We start from the raw sequence: 10695 nt of genomic DNA on the forward strand, positions 1-10695 counted from the left end.
AGTACTCTATTCATTTTACTTGTAAATATTTACTATTCTATTTATTTTGTTAATGATGTGCATCTAGCTTTACTCTATTTATTCTGATGACTTGACACCTGTCCACATGTTTTGTTTTGTTGTCTGTCTCTCCCTTCTAGACTGTGAGCCTGTTGTTGGGTAGGGACCGTCTCTATATGTTGCCAACTTGTATTTCCCAAGCGCTTAGTACAGTGCTCTGCACACAGTGAGTGCTAAATAAATATGATTGAATGAATGAATGAACTTCTCTGGGCCTCAGTTACCACATCTGTGAAGTGGGGATTAAGACTGTGAGTTCTATGTGGCACGTGGTCTATATCCAACCTGATTAGTTTGTATCTACTCCAGCGCTTAGTTTAGTGCTTGGCACATAGTATGCGCCTAACAAATACCATTAAAAATACATTAACCTTTCTATTTTCTAGCAATTGACATCAAATTATTCCTTTTCAATTAAAAGGCATAGCTCATAATTTTATACCATGAATATGTGCATAATAAAGATGTGGTGATCAGTTTAATTTAAAATGTTTACTGCTGAATTCTGACAAATCAGGAGGAATTTGCACATCTACCTACCAACCACTGCACCATGAGAAAAAAGATTATGTCAAAGAAAATCACCTAGCATAATTAAAAAGATTAAAACTACAGTAATGACAGCATTATTACTGCAAACCATTCAGCTTTTCAAAAATCAAATAGACTTTTCTTTACTCTCTTTATTATAATCTTTGATCATTAATTTAGCAGGCATTTTATATGAATGTTCTGCGAGTAATTTTGTTTATACTTTCACAAAATAAGATGCCCCTTGTAATCTTTTCCTGTGACTCCATGTAATCTATTCATGGTCTGGGGGTTACTCAAGTAACAAATGGTTCTTAAAAACATATGCCACTGAAATATAAAAAAGAGTGTAAATCAGAATTTGCTTGTTTTTAATCCTGAACAAAAGAAAATATCCAGCGTTTGGAACAGTGCTTGGCACATAGTAAGCGCTTAACAAATACCATATCACTATTATTATCATTGTCAACTATCAAAATTTCCACCACTACCAAATGACAACCTTAACTAAAAAAAAAGAAAATCCAACTCCATTATAACAATTATAGTCAGATAGACAATGTGATTTTATTTTATTTTTACTCTTACTAGGACAAAAGAGAACAATCACATTTTGTTGTTATTCTTGCTGTTATTAGAAAGAACTTGGCTGTGAAGACATCAAAGGTTTCTTGGATGCTATGTGATTTGATCCACTTCTTCTAATAATCTGCCTGGACTGGTGCTTAGGGCTAAAATATTGGATTTAGGGCAAAAATTTGAATTCAAGTGCATTTTGTACTACAAAAATGCCCAGGGTCTTCTGGAATGATTGCTAGAGCTACAAGACCAATCTCCAAGTCGTCCAAACTAGAGCCTCGCTCAGACCAACTCCGGTTAGCAGCAGCTGATTCACTAGAAAACAGGGATTTTGGTTCCAGAGTGTTCCTAGTCAAAATACTACACCATCAGTCTCCCAGAACCTCTAAATAGATAATCCAATACGATCCTTGGAGAACTTTCCCCTTCTCTGCCCCTACCATAGCATACAGAGGTGATAACCTAAAGTGACTTCCCAAAATGTCTTAAAGCTGGGAATTGAACTCCCAAGAGTATTGGACTCCAATAAATATAATTTGACCTAGAAGAAATGACAAACAATATTAAATGTGGTCATTTAGAAGCTGATTAAACCGATCCTAAAAATGAGCAGAAAAGAGAAGGGAGGTGAAATACAAAACAGTCATTTTTGCTTCTATTAGCAGCTCCCATTAAAGTGATTAATAGGAGAAGGGGTTGAAACTGTTTCATATAAAGTGTAGTTTGGGATTATTTGTGGATTATCTGTGGATTTCATTTATCTGTGCCACTCTATCTCTCATTAGCCCAGGAGTATTTGATGAATTTCTCAATGTCAGTCTCAAAGGGAAAATCTCTGGTATTTTTATCTTCCAGTGTAGCTCTGCAGTGATGACATAATCATAACATCATCATAGAGAATTTTCTAATCCAGTCAATCAATGATTGGTATTTATCGAGCACTTCCTGAGTGTGAAGCACTGTTTTAAGAAATTGGGATAGTATCTGAGACGTAAAACACCCATTCCCTGTCCTTAATAGATCACAATTGAGAAAACTCAAGATTAAAAGAGAGGAATTGAGGGAGGAAGGAGGAACACAGTACAGGATTCCCACCATGGAAATGAGGGTTCTAGATGAGTGAAGATCTAAACTCTCAGCGCAGGTTGAAGGATATGAGGGGATCGTCTTGGATCCTGCATCTGCATCTGAGGGGACTCTATGATCAATCAGTTGTATTCATTGAGCACTTACTGTGTGCAAAGCATTGTTACAGTGATTCAATGTGTACAGCCAGTTTTGTTCATAGGTTTGATTTTAACCCAAGGTCTGTAAATTGTGGCTCATTTATTTCTGAAGACAAATTGATTTCTTTTTTTTTTTTTTTTTTTTGCTTTGGGGAAAGACCCTCCATGATCTTTGGTGTCTTCAAAGTGTCCCAGAAATGGTCACTGCAATCTTAAATCATCCTCTCCTCTTCTTTCAGGAGAGCCTGTAATCCTGGAAAAGAAGAGGTTGTCCAGCAAAGAATGCAGGAAAGATTTGAGATCCTGGAGCCAGAAAAGATCTGGCTAGAAAAGGATCAGTTGCAACTGTCCTCTAGAGAAAGCTCTAGATGGCCTCTTTATGGCGGGATGAGCGGAGGCCTCTGGTGATGTGGGTTTTCAGGATCACTTAAATCTGATATCAGGGTCATTTGGGGCCACCAGCCGAGCCAGACATATTCAATAATCCTCCCTTTCCCTGTCTCCAAACTCTTTGCATCTCTCCACCTCTTCTCTGTCGGTCCCTCGGTCCTCTTCTGTCTCCATAGCCCTTCCCCACTTTTCCAGTCTTGCCTCTTGGAGGCGAGACTCCATCCCACTTTGGTTTGCAAGAATTCTGAATTCCTTCCCTATTAAATGAATCTTTTTACAGCAGACCAATCAATCAATGATATTTATTCAGCGCTGTGTGCAAAGCACTGTACTAAATGCTTGGTAGAATATACCTCAACAGAGTTGGTAGTCGTGTTCCCTGCCCACGACGAGTCTACAGTCTAGGGGAGGAGACAGACATTAACATGAATAATTAAATTGCAGTTACGTACATAGCTAATGTGCGGCTGAGGGCTGAGCCTGGGTTGAATACCAAGCGCTCTTAATCCCCACTGTGCGGATGAGGTAACTGAGGCACAGAGAAGTGAAGTGACCTGCCCAAGGTTACCCAGCTGACAAGTGGAGGCCTTCCCAGATGGAGCCCCCTCCTTCCTCTCCCCCTCCTCCCCCTCCCCATCCCCCCGCCTCACCTCCTTCCCCTCCCCACAGCACCTGTATATATGTATGTATGTTTGTACGTATTTACTACTCTATTTTATTTGTACATCATCATCATCATCATCATCAATCGTATTTATTGAGCACTTACTGTGTGCAGAGCACTGTACTAAGCGCTTGGGAAGTACAAGTTGGCAACATATAGAGACAGTCCCTACCCAACAGTGGGCTCACAGTCTAAAAGGGGGAAAAGGAAGTTAGCAGAAGAAGGTTTCGATCCTTCGAGCTCTGGGTTATGGGCCCAGCACGCTTCCACTGCACCACTCTGCTTGACATCTTTGTACATCTTTATCCTATTTATTTTATTTTATTAATATGTTTTGTTTTGTTGTCTGTCTCCCCCTTCTAGACTGTGAGCCCGCTGTGGGGTAGGGACCGTCTTTAGATGTTGCCAACCTGGACTTCCCAAGCGCTTAGTACAGTGCTCTGCACACAGTAAGCACTCAGTAAACACGATTGAACGAATGAATGCTCAGAGGTTAATGATTCAGTACAAATGCTGCCACCTTAGCAAATCTTTCAAAAACTCTTAGCTTAATAGATTATTCTTAAAACAATGAAAAGAAATGGCATTGGTGAATAGAACTGCCTTTAAAAATGTCTTGCAAGTGGGGAATTGGTAGGCAGGGTTTCTATGGGGGCAGGCATAATGATCCTAGATTAGAGAGGGAGAGAAAAATGGAGAAGGTTGAAGGGAGAAAGAGAAATGGGGGTGAGGAAGAAAGGAAAGGAGAGAGAAAGGAAGAGAGGGAGAGAGGTGATAAAGGAAATGGAGAAAGAGAGGGTAAGGTAAAGGGAAAACTGAAGAGTAGAGGAGGTAAGAAAGGGTGAAGAAGAGGCTGAGAAAGCAGAGGGAAGGGAGAAGTAAACATGCCCACACTCTGTCACACACATGCACATGCACATACAGACAAACGCACCTACACTCTCATACTCATTTGCTTAAATGCATACCATCTCTCCCGTAACCACTCACTCAGCACAGAAAATTCCTATTCCCTCAGATGTTTAATCACAAATCACCAATCTTCTTCCCATATTGTCTTTCATTTTTCCTTCCTTTCATCTTAATGACACATAGTCTCCTCACAGCATTTTTCATTTCAGTATTTCTCAAAGAGTAAATGATACGGTTCAACACGGGGGTGATGACAGTGTAGAACACAGCCACCATTTTGTCGATGGAAAACATGGCAGAGGGCCGCATGTAGATGAAGATGCAAGGTCCAAAAAACAAGATCACCACCGTGATATAGGAGCCATAGGTCGAGAGGGCTCTGCGACATCCTCTAGAACCTCGTGTCTTAAGTGGAATAAGAAAGCATATGAAACAACCAATACCAGGAAGTTGACCACAGACAGCATCCCACCATTAGCCACAATCAGCAAGCCGATGACAAAAGTGTCCTTGCAGGCAAGTTTCAGCAGAGGGAGCAGGTCGCAGAAATAGTGGTCAATCACAGTAGTTCCACAGAAGGGTAAGCGGAATACGAGGATAATTTGAGCCATAGAATGCAAGAAGCCACGCATCCAGGATATTCCAACCAGAAGGCCGCACGTAAGTTGGCTCATGAAGGAGGTGTAGTGCAGGGACTTGCAGATGGCAACATAGAAATAAGCGGCATGGCTCAGTGGAAAGAACCCGGGCTTGGGAGTCAGAGGTCATGGGTTCGAATCCTGGCTCTGCCACTTGTCAGCTGTGTGACCTTGGGCATGCCACTTAACTTCTCCGTGCCTCAGTTACCTCATCTTGTAAAATGGGGATTAAGACTGTGAGCCCCACGTGGGACAACCTGATAACCTTGTATCCCCCAGTGCTTAGAACAGTGCTTTGCACATAGTACGTGCTTAACAAATACTATTATTATTATTGTAGCGATCATAGGCCATCACGGTGAGGATGAAAATCTTTGTCCCACCAAAGAAATGAATGAAGAATAGCTGAGTCATAAGGTCATTCAAGGAAATCCCTTTCTTTTCAATGCCTATGTCTAGAATTAGTTTGGGAGCAGTTGTAGAGGAGTAGCAGATCTCTGCATAGGACAGATAGCTGAGGAAATAATACGTGGGTGAGCCAAGATTCATACTGTTCATACTGACATTAACAGTTAGTACAATGAGAAGATTTCCCTGAGCAGTGGCTGTGTACAAGAGCAGAAATACAAGAAAACACACTTTCTGCACCTCCTTATTTTGAGAAAGCCCTAGAAAAACAAATTCTGTAACATTGTTTGTAACTGCCATGAACTCCATTCTATAGATGAATGCAAAGGGTGTTACCAGAGATGTTTACTCTGCAATTACAAAAGATTGGGGTTTTGTAGCTCAGCAACAGTTATATGCATCCTTTTCTTCATTTACATCCTCCTTGAATTCTTTCACTGCCTGAACAAGTTTGATCTTTTGCCTTTCCCGAACTCCCTTCCCTGTTAGGTGCTTGAACAACTCAATTTTCTCCAGTGGGTTTCCCTTCCCGTTTTTCCAATTTCCCTCTTCAGAATCTTCTCCAGAAGGCATCCCCCTCTACGTCTCACTTGTTAACTCTCTCCCTGGGGCCTTTGATCTCCTGTACTATCCCTCTCCTTCAACCCACTTATTGACTTCCTCACCATCATCAACGGCATTTATTGAACACCTACCAAATGCAGAGCACTTTATTAAGGCTTAGGATAATAATATACAACAGAGTTGGCAGACACATTCCCTGGCCACAAAGAGCTTACGCCACTTCATAAATGACTTCTAGTCTTCTGTTCATCAAACGGACAAATGATCAAAATATTTAGCCACCCTTCCTCCCAGATATCTTCTTGCTCTTACTCTTCACCACAAAACCCTTTCATTATGGGCAGGTAATGTTGTTCCCTGCTTGTTCTTTCATGGTATTCTCCCAAGCACTTAGCCCAGTGCTTTACACACCATAAGTGCTCAAGGAATACAATTGAATTAATGAATGAACCCTTTCTAGTTATCTCTCACCTTGGCTTGTTTCTCACTTCTCCCTATACTGACACCCTACCATGACCTCTAAATGTTATTGTCCATAAAGTCTCCCTTCATCAATTCATTTATTGTCATAATTATTGAACACTTACTGTGTGCAGAGCACTGTACTAAGTGCATGGGAAGTACAATAAAACTTCATGGATGACCTGTTGGGATAGAGAAAACATTTGTTAAATTTGCAAGTGACATCCAGTTGGTGGACTCACTAATGTGCTGGAAACTGTAAAAAAAAAATTAAAACCTTGATAAATTGATGAAGTGAGTCAGTAGGAAAGAAGACATAGATTGGAACAGTTCAAGGAAATACATTTATGGATGAAAGCCGAACACCACAAAAACCAGAAGGATAAATCACTGGTAAGGGGCAAGTATCAAGTATCAAAATTTAAGTATATTTATTGAGTGCTTACTGTGTGTAGAGCACTGTATTAAGGGCTTAGGGAGTACAATATAACAGAGTTGGTAAATGATTTCCCTGTCCACTATGAGCTCATTGTCTAGAGTGAAGTACAAAAGTAAAAGATCCAGAGGGAATAATAAAGAAAAAAAGTAAGTCACCAATATAGTGCCTGTATTTCAATCAATCAATCATTAGTATTGACTGAGCACTTACTGTATGCAGAGCGCTATACTAAATGCTTATTGGAAGTTCAATAACAATACAGTTGGAAGACACCATCTCAACCTTACAGGAGCTCACAGTTTAGTAGGCAAGGCAGACATTAAAACAAATTACAGTTACGGGAAACAGCACAGTGTAGGGATATATGTTTGATCTTGAGTACGCCACTTCACTTCTCTGTGCCTCATTTACCTCATCTGTAAAATGGATATTGAGACTTGCGCCCCATATGGAACAAGGAACAAGGACTCTCCCATCCTCCCCAGCAGTATCTTCAGATGAGATCCTCCTCACTCCTCTCAAGTGCTACTCCATCCACCTGTGCCTCAGACCCCATTCCCTCTCATCTTATGAAAACTCTCGCCCCTTCCCTCCTCCCCTCCTTAACTTCCACCTTCAACTGCTCACTCTCCACTGGTTCCTTCCCCTCTGCCTTCAAACATGCCCACGTCTCCCCCATCCTAAAAAAAACCCTCTCTTGACCCCACCTCCACTTCTAGTTATCACCTTATCTCCCTCCTACCCTTCCTTTCCAAACTCCTAGAAAGAGTCATCTACACTCGAATTCCTCAATGCCAGCTCTCTCTTTGACCTCCTCCAATCTGGTTTCTGTCCCCTACACTCCACCGAAACTGCCCTATCAAAGGTCAACAGTGACCTCCTTCTTGCCAAATACGATGGCTCCTACTCTATCCTAATCCTCCTCGACATCTCAGCTGCCTTCAGCACTGTGGATCACCCTCTTCCCCTCAACACGCTATCCAACTTGGCTTCACAGACTCTGTTCTCTCCTGGTTCTCCTCATCTCTCCAGTCATTCCTTCTCAGTATCCTTTGCGGGCTCCTCCTCCTCCTCCCATCCCCTAACTGTAGGGGTTCCTCAAGGGTCAGTTCTTAGTCTCCTTCTATTCTCTATCTACACTCACTCCCTTTGTGAACTCATTTGCTCCCACGGCTTCAACTATCATCTCTAAGCTGATGACACCCAAATCTACATCTCCGTCCCTGCTCTCTCCCCCTCCCTCCAGTCTCGTATCTCCTCCTACCTTCAAGACATCTCCATCTGGATGTCTGAGCCATCTAAAACTCAATATGTCCAAGCCTGAACTCCTTTTCTTCTCTTCCAAACCCTGCCCTCTCTCTGATTTTCCCATCACTGTAGACGGCACTACCATCCTTCCCATTTCACAAGCCCACAACCTTGGTGTCATCCTCGACCCCGCTCTCTCGTTCACCCTACACACCCAATCCATCACCAAAACCTGCCGGTCTCACCTCCACAACATCGGCAAGATCCGCCCTTTCCTCTCCATCCAAACCGCCCCCTTGTTGGTTCAATCTCTCATCCTATCCCGACTGGATAGCATCAGCCTCCTCTCTGATCTCCCATCCTCCTGTCTCTCCCCACTTCAGTCTATACTTCACTCTGCTGCCCGGATTATCTTTGTACCAAAACACACTGGGAATGTTACTCTCCTCCTCAAAAATTTCCAGTGGCTGCCTGTCCACCTACAAATCAAGCAAAAACTCCGCACTCTCAGCTTCAAGGCTCTCCATCACCTCGGCCCCTCCTGCCTCACCTACCTTCTCTCCGTCAACAGCCCAGCACAAATCCTCCGCTCCTCTGCTGCTAACCTTCTCACTGTGCCTCGTTCTTGCCTGTCCTGCCGTCTACCCCCAGCCCACGTTCTTCCCTTGGCCTGGAATGCCATCCATCCCCACATCCCCCAAGCTAGCTCTCTTCTTCCCTTCAAAGACCTACTGAGAACTCACCTCCTCCTGGATGCCTTCCCAGACTGAGCCCCCTTTTTCCTCTCCTCCTGCCCACCCCCCCAATCTACTTCCTTTCCCTTCCCACAGCACTTGTATATATTTGTACAGATTTATTACTCTATTTATTTTACTTCTACATACTTACTATTCTATTTATTTTGCTAATGATGTGCTTATAGCTATAATTATATTTGTTCTGATGATTTTGACACCTGTCTACATGATATGTTTTGTTGTCTGTCTCCCGTTTCTAGACTGTGAGCCCGTTGTTGGGTAGGGACCGTCTCTATATGTCGCCGACTTGTACTTTCCAAGCGCTTAGTACAGTGCTCTGCACACAGTAAGCACTCAATAAATACGATTGAATGAATGCCTGAATAATTTGTTCAAGAGGGTGGAGCACTTCTCCTTACCCCCTTCCAGGGAAAAACAAGTTCACCTTCTTAATGTCCGTTCCCCACTCGTTTAAAGAACACCTTTCTGTGCGTGTAAATGAGATGGCAGCCCACCACATCAAGGCCCTCAGAGCAACTCTTTCCCTAGAGCAGGGAGATAGTCCCATCCCATTGCCCTCTCCTCTGCCAGACAAAACTATTTCTCCTCCCTTTTTGACACCCATGCCCATCATCCTGTCAGCTCTTCCATACATTCAACTCCCTTTTCAGGCCCCCAGTTCCTCCCCCTCCTCCTTCTTCACCCCCAACGATCTGGCCTCCTACTTCATTAATAAAATTAAATCCATCAGGTCCGACCTCCCCATAGTCACTCCCCCCCCCTTCTCCAACTCCCCGCCTCTCATCATTCTCAGCTACTCTCCCATCCTTCCCAGCAGTATCCTCAGAGGAGCTCTCCTCCCTTAACTCAAGTGCTACTCCAGCCACCTGTGCTTCTGACCCCATTCCCTCTCATCTCATGAAATCTCTCGCTCCGTCTCTTCTCCCCTCCTTAACTTCTATCTTCAACTGCTCACTCTCCACTGGTTCTTTCCCCTCTGCCTTCAAACATGCCCATGTCTCTCCCATACTAAAAATCCCTCTCTTGACCCCACCTCCCCTTCTAGTTATCGCCCCATCTCCCTCCTACCATTCCTTTCCAAAGTCCTTGAACGAGTTGTCTACACGCGCTGCCTCGGGTCCTCAACAGCAACTCTCTCCTCGACCCCCACCAGTCTGGCTTCTGTCCCCTATGTTCCATGGAAACTGCCCTCTCAAAGGTAACCAATGACCTCCAGTTTGCCAACTCCAACGGCTCATACTCTATCCTAATCCTCATCGACATCTCAGCTGCCTTCGACACTGTGGACCACCCCCTTCTCCTCAACACGCTGTCCAACCTTGGCTTCACAGACTCCGTCCTCTCCTGGTTCTCCTCTTATTTCTCTGGTCGTTCATTCTCAGTGTCTTTTGCAGGCTCCACCTCCCCCTCCCATCCCCTTACTGTGGGGGTTCCCCAAGGTTCAGTTCTTGATCCCCTTCTGTTCTCGAGCTACACTCACTTCCTTGGTGACCACATTCGCTCCCACGGCTTCAACTATCATCTCTACGCTGATGACACCCAGATCTACATCTTTGCCCCTGCTCTCTCCCTCTCCCTCCAGGCTCGCATCTCCTCCTGACTTCAGGACATCTCCATCTGGATGTCTGCCCGCCACCTAAAACTCAACATGTCCAAGACTGAACTCCTTGTCTTCCCTCCCAAACCCTGCCCTCTACCTAACTTTCCCATCACTGTTGACGGCACTACCATCCTTCCCATCTCACTAGCCCGCAACCTTGGTGTCATCCTCGACTCTGCTCTCTCATTCACCCCTCATATCCAAGCCATCAGCAAA

General features: G+C 43.8%; 1 pseudogene; it reads right to left on the reverse strand.

Annotated features, from left to right (window-relative positions):
• Window positions 1-4476: 4476 nt before the first annotated feature.
• Window positions 4477-5981, reverse strand: LOC119924038 (annotated as a pseudogene).
• Between the last annotated feature and the right edge of the window lie 4714 nt (window positions 5982-10695).

The sequence above is a fragment of the Tachyglossus aculeatus genome, unplaced genomic scaffold (genome assembly GCF_015852505.1).
Source record: "Tachyglossus aculeatus isolate mTacAcu1 unplaced genomic scaffold, mTacAcu1.pri scaffold_78_arrow_ctg1, whole genome shotgun sequence".
Classification (NCBI taxonomy): domain Eukaryota; kingdom Metazoa; phylum Chordata; class Mammalia; order Monotremata; family Tachyglossidae; genus Tachyglossus; species Tachyglossus aculeatus.